The sequence below is a fragment of the Heterocephalus glaber genome, unplaced genomic scaffold, assembly GCF_053883595.1.
Source record: "Heterocephalus glaber isolate CG9 unplaced genomic scaffold, H.glaber_assembly_v1.0 deba00001523, whole genome shotgun sequence".
NCBI classification, from domain to species: domain Eukaryota; kingdom Metazoa; phylum Chordata; class Mammalia; order Rodentia; family Bathyergidae; genus Heterocephalus; species Heterocephalus glaber.
This window is the reverse complement of record NW_028258327.1, coordinates 31,163,983-31,173,177: the sequence shown is the minus strand read 5'-3', so window position 1 is coordinate 31,173,177 and position 9,195 is coordinate 31,163,983. Positions and strand designations below refer to the sequence as shown.

The 9,195-nt window shown below is 45.3% G+C and overlaps 1 pseudogene; it reads right to left on the bottom strand.

The window, feature by feature from the left end:
• Positions 1-8,157: 8,157 nt before the first annotated feature.
• On the bottom strand, positions 8,158-8,850 carry LOC101725269 (tetratricopeptide repeat protein 1 pseudogene; annotated as a pseudogene).
• Between the last annotated feature and the right edge of the window lie 345 nt (positions 8,851-9,195).

Below are 9,195 nucleotides of genomic sequence, written 5' to 3'. Positions count from 1 at the left end.
ATTCAAGCCAGGTGTAGTGGTGCATGCCTACAATCCTAGCACTCTGGGAGGATGAGACAGGAGGATAAATTCAAACTCAGTTTGGACATCTTGGCAACTTGGAAATTTAGTGAGAAACTGTCTCAAATTAAAAATAGAGGGGTGGAGGGTAGGGATGTACAGCTCAAGTGTGAAGGCCCTGGGTTCGATCCCCAGTAGACTACTTCCTTCCCAAATCCAATTTTGTTGTTAAATTTTGAGAGTTTTTTATTAAGGATACAAAGCCGACCAAATGGCTTCCCGAGGCCACTCCCACCGACAAGGAGCAGCGCCCTCGTGTGGCATAAACCCTCTCCGCGTTCCTGGCTGTGGGTCACCCAACTGCACATTTACTAGAAGCTCCTGAAAAGATTTGCAAATAAGGAGACTGCACTTAACTGCTAAAATAAATATTAAGAATATTAATGAATTCATTGTAAATCCCCTCCCCAGTTTAGTTGGTTTCTTTGGTCTCTTGGTGTAACAGAATACTTGAGACTGGATGATTTATATTAGGGAAAAAGTTTATTTACAGCCAGGCATGGTGGTGCGTGCCTGTAATTACAGCACTCTGGGAGGTGAGGCAGGAGGATGGGAAATTTGAGCACAGCCTTGGTAACTTAGCCACTTAGCAAGACCTTTACTCAAAAAAAAATTTTTTGTTGTTTTTTTTTAAAAACTCGAGAGCCAGGTGCAGTGTCACACGCCTGTAATCCCAGCATTTAGGAGGCCAAGGCAGGAGGATCACCAGGAGTTCGAGGCCAGCCTGGGCAACATAGTGAGTTCAAGGCTAGTCTGAACTATATAACAAGACTCTATCTCAAAAAAATAAAAAAAATTTAAAAAGTCAAAAAAGAAGGCTGCCTCTGTCTCCTTCTATGCCCAAGGCCTGGTATAATGGCATGTATGTGCCTGGAAAGCATTGGATAAAGGTTAGGAAAATAAGGTACATGGAACCTCACAATCTGGGCAGTTTGCTTATAAGCAAATCTAATCTACTTTAAACTAAACTAAATTTATTCTAAACTACAAAATTTTTGTTTGTTGTTCTTTGCTACCTGGGATTAAACTCAGAGCCTTTGCACTGAGGTACATACATTCCAAGCCCTTTTTCACTTTTTATTTTGAGACAGAGTTTCACTAAGTTGCTCACACTTTTGATCCTCCTGTCTTGGCATCCCAGAATGCTGAGATTATTATAGACAGCTAAGTTAGATAGAAATTAATGTACAATCAGAGAGGGACTGGGCCCTCAAGAAAGCCAGTACAAAAAATAGAGATATCAGAATTATGGCTGGAGGCAAATCTGAAGTGAGGCCTCAGGATAGAGATGCAATCGCAGGGCTGCGGATTTAGCTCAGTGGTTCTGCCACCTGCCTTGCAAGTGCAAGGACCTGAATTCGATCCCCAGTACCAAAAGAGAAAGAGAGAGAGAGAGATGCAATCCCCAGGCCTTTGAGATAAACAGTGATTTGAGATGACACTATAATTATCACCACCTGGTCTAGGTGAGTCCAGATAGGCATCAGATGCCCAAGTGGGTAACCAGAGCCCCTGGGCTCTTCTCTTCCAAAAAGGCCTTCACTCTTTTCCATGTACCCTTGCTACGTGCCTCCATCCCTTTTGGATCAATATTAGCTAAGCAGCCATTCTTGCAATCCTATAGGTTGATTTCAGTTTGATGCACATTGTACCCATGCTGACATTGCTGTATAAATTACCCCTGACAAAGGGCCTGGTGGGACCCTCCCATGAGGAAATCCAGGAGCTGTTTTTCCTCTCCTTATTCCCAATAAAATTGTCCTAACTTCCTCCTTTGGTTCACATCTTCCTTCCTGGATGTTGTGAGACCACAAACTCAGTACATTTGGCATCTAACAGGTCAGGAGTTATACTTCTATATCAAGATTACAGGCTTGTACCACCAAACCCAGCTTATGTTTTAAAAAATTAAAGTAGCCATTTAGGAGCATTGTTTAGGAAATTTCACTGAAACTGCTACAAAACAACACCACATTCTAAAAAGCAACATCCACTTTGCTGCTTCTCTTCCCAGCTGAAGAATGATCATTACCCCTCACCCTTCCAGATGCTTGGATATGGTGGGGAGTTTGTTTATTTCTTCAAACTGTAAAATGGCCCTTAGATGGCTGTGAGCAGCAGGAGTGCGGTGTGTTTTGGCTTCTCCCCCACCCTGACCCTTCTGAAGGCAAACATCCTTCCAGCACTTCCTCCTCCTCTCAAGCCCAGTCAGAGATAAGAAAACAGATATTGAGTTTCTTCCTAGGAGATGGTGGAGGGTGCTCAAGGCTCTTTTTTTTTTTGACACAGGGTCTCGCCATGGCCATGTCGTTCAGGCTGGCCTTAAACTGACAATCCTCCTGCCTCAGCCTCTTGAGTGCTGACATTACAGGCATGTGACACCACATTTGGCTACTGTTCTTTGAGTGCCACAGCCCCTTGGGGAAGTGCTGGCTGTAGTGGCTCCCCTGCCTTTGTGCCTGACTGGCGCTCTGGTGGCTGAGTGTGGCTTGCCCACTTCAGTGCTGTCCCTGGCTTGTGGCTGGTTCTCGGTGACTCTCCATGGCTGGGTGCAGTGACTTTCATCCTGGGCAGAAGGTCAGCACAAGCCCAGTTTGATGTCCCTGAGGGTTAGTAGCCTCAGATTAGACAGCAGGTGACCCGTGCAGCTGAGCTATAGACTCCATCAGCCTGCAGAGGGCAGCACTCTTCAGAGTTGGTGTTTGGGTGATGTTATCAGGTGTTGCCTGTCAGAGGGAGTCTTGGAATCCAGGCACTCCAGGCTGTGCAACTGCCCATGCTGCCTGGAGGAGGAGAGAGGCTGGCATGAGGGTCTGTCCTGGGGGCGGTTTGACTCTCAGGACGCCAGGGACAGACAAACCCTGGAGCCTGTGTGGCCCAGGAGCTGACTGCAGGCCTGGAATGCAGCGAACCTGACCTGGCCTTTTCCGAAGGCATGGGGCTGGCAACTCTGACCTCTTGCCCCTGTCACACTACAGCGACAACTGTGACTGGTACAGGGGCCACTCTGATGACAATGTAGCCTCTTGGTCACTTTGACTGCAAGCTGGCACAATGCAGAAACAAAGACCCAGCTGCATCTGCCCAGACTTCCTTTTTTTGGTTGCTGTTAATGCTTTTGAGACAGAGACTCACTATGCATCCCAGGCTGGCCTTGAATTCACAGTGATCCTCTTCCCTCAGCTTCCTGAGTACTGGGATTACAGGTGTGACAGATGTGTTGTTTTAAACTGCTAAGCTTGCAGTGATCTGTTATGCTGCCAGAGCTACATAGCACAGATGCTCAGAGTTTGGTTTGTTGGTCACCTTTACTTGAAAATATAAGCATTTTCGAGTGGTTCCTTCATTCTATTACAAGTGTCCTTTTCCACTCCCACAGCCAAGGAGGGGAATTCAATCTCAAGCTCCAAAGCCCTGTGAGATAGGAGAGTGTGGAAGAGGAGCTCCTCAGACAAGGTCTCTCTGCCAGAAGAATAATAAGATGGAAATAGGCCCAGAGAAAGCAACTGGCTTCTAAAATCACACGCCTCCACCACATCAGGGCCAGAAGTTAAGCTCAGTGTCCTTGTCTGCAGCCCAGGAGTCTTCTCATTCAGAGTGCACGGTGTGATGAATGTTTTTTTGGATGATTTTTACTTCTCTCTTCCTTCAACCTATTTAGGGATATTTATTCAGTGAGAAAGCATGAAAATCAAAGTTAAATAATTAGCGATGATAAACAAAGGCTTTTTTTTTTTAAATCCAACTGTGGAATCAAAGTTGTTATTTGGAAGACAGCTGCCTATTTGGCTGCCCTTTTCAAACATTTCCAACTGCTTTTGCATTCTTGAGGATTTGAAATGCTCCCACAACCAAGAGCAGAATAGTGAACAGACAGACACCTGTGAAAGAAAGATGAAAGGAATGAAGTTTTTGGTTTCTTCTTTCCCTACCTCCTCTCTTTTTTGCTCCTTTTACATAAAAACTCTTGAGACACCCCCCCATCTCTATCACTATCTCTATCTCTCTTTTTTCAGTGATACTGAGGATTGAATCCAGGACCTTTGTACTGAGCTACATCCCCAGCCCTTTTCTTTTTTTTTTTTTTTTTTTCAATTTTGCGACAGATTTCTTGCTAAGTCTCTAGGCTTCCCAGCCTGGGCTGGAACTTGTGATCCTCCTGCCTCAGCCTCCTGGAGTGCTGAGATCACAGGCGTGTGCCAAGACACCCAGTTCGAGGGTCTTTTCATACAGAGATGGGAAGGCGACTCTCACTGGAAGAGAACTTTGAACTTATGTAACCGAATGCGCTCCTTCGTACATCATTAAAGGGGTGGCCAGAGGGGCCGGTCTTGTGCTGGGCCTGTCCCAGCCAGTGAAGGTGGCCAAGGCCCCCTGTGTTTCCTTCCTTCAGCTCACCTGTGGCCCAGGAGCACTGGAAACTTCAGAGGGCAGCTGCAGGCATGAAGACGGCTTTCTGAGGTTGGGACATGGCTGCCCATGGGCTCCCAGTGGCCCCAGTGCCCACAGAGTGGCTGCATTGTGCGACGAGGTTCTTGTGAATGGTGCTACTACCTTCAAAAAGTAGTCTGCTATTGGCTTCCTACTTCACATTTAACTTTTGATTCATCAGACGCCACTCTTTGTAGGCCTGCTCTTAGGGTGGCCCAACTCCATGCAGGCTGAAAGGAAGGAAAAGGAGAGGCTCCAGGTGGAAGAAAGAGAAAGTGAGCCCTCTCAAGTCTTGGGAATGCTGTTGCCAGCCTGCTCTGAGCCGCAGCCTCTCCTGTCTAAAGCAAAGGTGGCAGTCAGTGCCCTGTGACCCCAGCCTGGGGCACATTAGGTGAGCTGTGCAGACTCTGAGCACAAAGTGGCTGATAGATGATGGGTGCCCATAACCACATCTCCTCATCCACAGTGGATGCCCAGAGGGCTTGGAAGTCACAGTAAGGGATGCTGATGCAGCACTTACGTATACTGCTTGCTGGCCTGAGCACCTTCTACACAGTCACTCGGTTAATCCTCACAACCCCACATGAGACAGACAATATGAGAATCATGCCCAATGTATAGATAAAGAAACTGAGTCATGAGAGTTTAAGGTACTTAAGTGGAGAATGTAGCAAGAGTGCTGGTGAAGCGAGGAGCCAGGCTCAGGCAATGGGGTGCCAGCACCTATTTCTTTCCATCACCTTCTCCTGCTCACAGATGAATACAGTATGAACAAAGCGAGGGACCAAGCTGCCCAGGACCCATCTGTCCTTGCTCTTCCCTTCCACTCCCTGGCCCTCACCAGGTGTCTGGACCTTCCGCATTCTCTTCTTTGGTCTTGCTCCAGATTCCTGGATTCTGCCTCCTCCGGGGCCAGCATTGGATCATTGGCCCCTTTCCCATCTCTTTGGCATCTGCAGCTTTCTCCAAATCAACCTCTCTTCCTGCTCTGCAGTCCAGGGCGATCTTCTAGCTGAGGAAGGAGACCAGAAAACGGCCATTGCCGACCATTTGGCAAAGAAACTGCTTGGGTGGCCGCAGCATGCAGTGGTCACATGTGAAGGACCTGACCATGCTAGCGCTGTACTGGTGCCCCAAGATCATTGAGTGGAAACTACCAGGAGATGAGACCCTGGTGGTGTTTCTCTTCAGGTCAGCACCAGGAAAACGAGCAGACTCCGCACCTGGGGAAGAGACCACTGTCGAGTTCTATCTGCTGCAATAGAGATTTAAAAATAAGGTTCTAAAAAGCTTACAGAGAAAAGAGAGCTGAGGAGCTGGGCGTCTCCTATCCAACGTGTGCAACACAGGCTTTTTGGCACCAGGACAGGCTGTGGGAACTGCATGTCAGAGTTAGGCCAACTTTTTTTTTTTTCGTTTTGTCAAAGTTCTTTTAAATTCATCACAATCCCTTTTTCCAGTTTTCAATCTGAGAATGGTTTGGGACATTTTCAGATTACTGGTCAAAAGCCAGGCATGGTGGTGCATGCCTGTAATCCCCATACTTGGGAGGCTGAGGCAGGAGGGCTGCCGGGAGTTTGAGGCCACAGAATGAGTTCAAAGCCAGCCTAAACTACCATAGACCCTGTCTCAAAAACAAAGCAAAACAAAACAAACTCAAAAAACCCATTTTTACAAATGGAGATTCTTGTGTTTCTTATAGTAATGCTTAGAAACCCCTCACCTGGTTTTTTGTTTGTTTGTTTGTTGGTACCAGGTTCTTTTTTTTTTTTTTGGTACTGACGATCGAACTCGGGTCCTTGAGCTTTCGCAGCAGGTGGCCAAACCACTGAGTTAAATCCCCAGTCCTGGTCCCAGGGATCAAACTTGGGACCTTCTGCTTTCAAGGCAGTCGTCAGAACCACTGAACTAAATCCCAGGCCATTACACCTGATTTACAGTACCTGTAGCTCTCAGTGTGGTCAACTTAGAGTTTTGATGGCTCAGGACTGACCCTCCTTGGTTGACTACTCAAACTGTTGTCATTTTTTTTTTTTTTTTGGCCCTGAAAAAACAAAATACAAACTGTTTAATGTGATTTTTTTTTTTTTTTTTTTTTGCAGTACCAGGGATCCAACCTTGCACTTGCAAGGAAGGCATGGTGCCACTGAGATGAATCCTCAACCCTGTTTAATTAGTTAAAGCCAGTGTCTCTCAAACTTATTCGAACAACATGTCTTAGTTATTTTTGTCATTGCTGAAAAAAAATGCCAGACACCCAAAGTTAAAGGAGGAAAGGTTTGTTTGGCTCACAGTTCGTAGAGGTTTCAGTTCATAGTTGGCTGGCTCCAAGGCAGGGTGGCATGGCAGAGGGGCATCACAGAGGAGAAACAGTTCATGGTGGGCAGAAGGTAGCAAAGCAAGCAAGGGAGAGGACAAGCTTCTTTCTGTCCTTTACATTGTATCCAGGCTACCAGGATTAGAGTGGTGCCAAACCAATCAGTGGACTGATTTAGTATTCACATACCCTTAATAATGCACCAATCAGTCACACACTCTAGATTCAGCCACTTTTGAAAAAAGCCACACCTATGACCACATAAGGCTTTAGGGGGATATCTAGACACAAGCTACAACAAACCATTATGTTTTGAGTAATAATACATAAACATCTCATTAGAGCACATAATTTAGCATGTATATTACTCTGCAAATTAGAATTAATCAAAAAGTGGTGATAGAAATCAAAGTATAGCTAGGTGTAGTGATATATGCCTCTAATTCCAGCATTCTGGGAGGCTGAGAGATTAGGATCACAAATTTATATCCAGCTCGGACAACTTAGTGGCTCAGCAAGACCTTGTCTCAAATTAAAAACTAAGTAAAGGGGTTGGGGCCATAGCTCAGTGTGAAAGCCCTGGGTTCAATTCCCAGCACTGCAAAATAAATAAGCATAAATCTGGAGTTATTTTTAAATGAGGGGAGGAATCAATGACATTTAGGCAATTTATACCTCAGATAAAAATAATTATGAGGTTTAGAAGCACAAAGAATTGTCAGTGCCAAGGACAAGAATAACAGGCATTTTAAGAAAGGTAAGGGGGCCGGGGATTTAGCTCAGTGGTTCCGCCACCTGCTGCTCAAGCACAAGGACCCGAGTTCGATCCCCAGTACCAAAAAAAAAAAAAAAGAAAGAAAGGTAAGGTTAGCTTAGGATATGTTCAGTTGGAAATGTGCAGGGCGTATGATGCAGAACAGAAGACTGGCGACTGAATGAAGGAAAAGATGGACCAAAACCAGAAATGTATCGCCTATAATGCCAAGAATCACTTTGGCCTAATCTGTGTAACTGCAGTGGATAAGATTTCCTCTGAGCAACAGTGAAATGAACTTCTTGTCACTCCTTTAGATTTTAGGGTTACATTTTCCACTTTCAGAGTGGCTTTTAAATGGTACATGGTCATGGTGCGTTTGTGGCCACCACTTCAAAGACTGAGCTCCCATGTCTTTTGCTAAGTGTAAACAGGGAATTTAATTGTGTCCCAAAGGATTGTTTAAAATTCACTATGTATTAGAGTAGAAGAAAAAACATTTTTAAAAATGTAGGTTTTACCACACAAGGTTTTCTTGCTTGACATACTGATGGATCCTTTTCTAATATAGTTTTAGAATCTTCAATGATATAGTTTAATATAGTTTTATAGTCAAATATAGTTTTAGGGCTTCATCTAGTTTATCCATTTTCTCGTACAACTCTGCCCTGATGTTGCTGAGGTTTAGCTGAATTGCTTTGGTGCAGCCATCTCCTTTTTGTCCTGTTTCATTATGAAACAGCTCTATTTGAAACAGAATAGATCTATCTTTCTGGAAGCATGATGGGCACATCTAAAGGGCTCGACAGTAAGAACTTTGAGCTTCTATGTAATCTCCTTTCTTAAACTGTTTATTTCCTTCCTTTAGTCTAGTGCTCTCTTCTCTTCTTTTCTGTTTCTCTTCATCTGGCATATTTTTTTCCAGTTCTATTAAGCATTCTTCATCTAGTTCAGAGGAATTCACATCATCAGCAGCTTTGTTCTGAACCTTATCCACTCCTGGCTCCTCCTTAAATGAGGCACTGCAGTCATGAGAACATTCTTCTCCCCAGTCCTTACTACCCTGGAGCAGTTTGGTCTGGGAACACTGATCTTTGAGATCAGGAACTGCATGCCTGGCACACTGTGCTTCCTGGGGATCTGTAATCTTCAAACCACTGAACAGGTGCTCTGGAACCTTACAACTCTCTGACTTCTCCTCCATGCTGACTTCAATTAGGGAGGTGAGGCTGAAGGTAGCCTCACAGCTGCCCCAGCTTCTACCTTCCAAGACTCAAACTGTTGTCACTTAACCAATTAATCACCGAGTCATGTTTCAATTTGAGTTTCAATTGTGTCTGGTTAAGCGGAACCAGAAGCAGTAGGACAGATATGTATTTGATCTGTCCTGGTATGTATGTACTTGCCCTTATCAGATGCCCAGGAGGCTGGGGTTCCTGAACTCCAAGCCTGGCCATCAGGGCCTTCTGGCTGAAGGAGCTGTCATTCCAGCGAGTAATCACTGGTTGGCTTCTCCTATGGCAGCTCCAGCAAGTCCCTTTCTCCTCCATGGCCACATCCTGCTCTGCAAACATAGTCACTTAATTGAAGGGCATGACCTTCTCAGAGAAAGAACAGCCCTTCTTAGCACAAG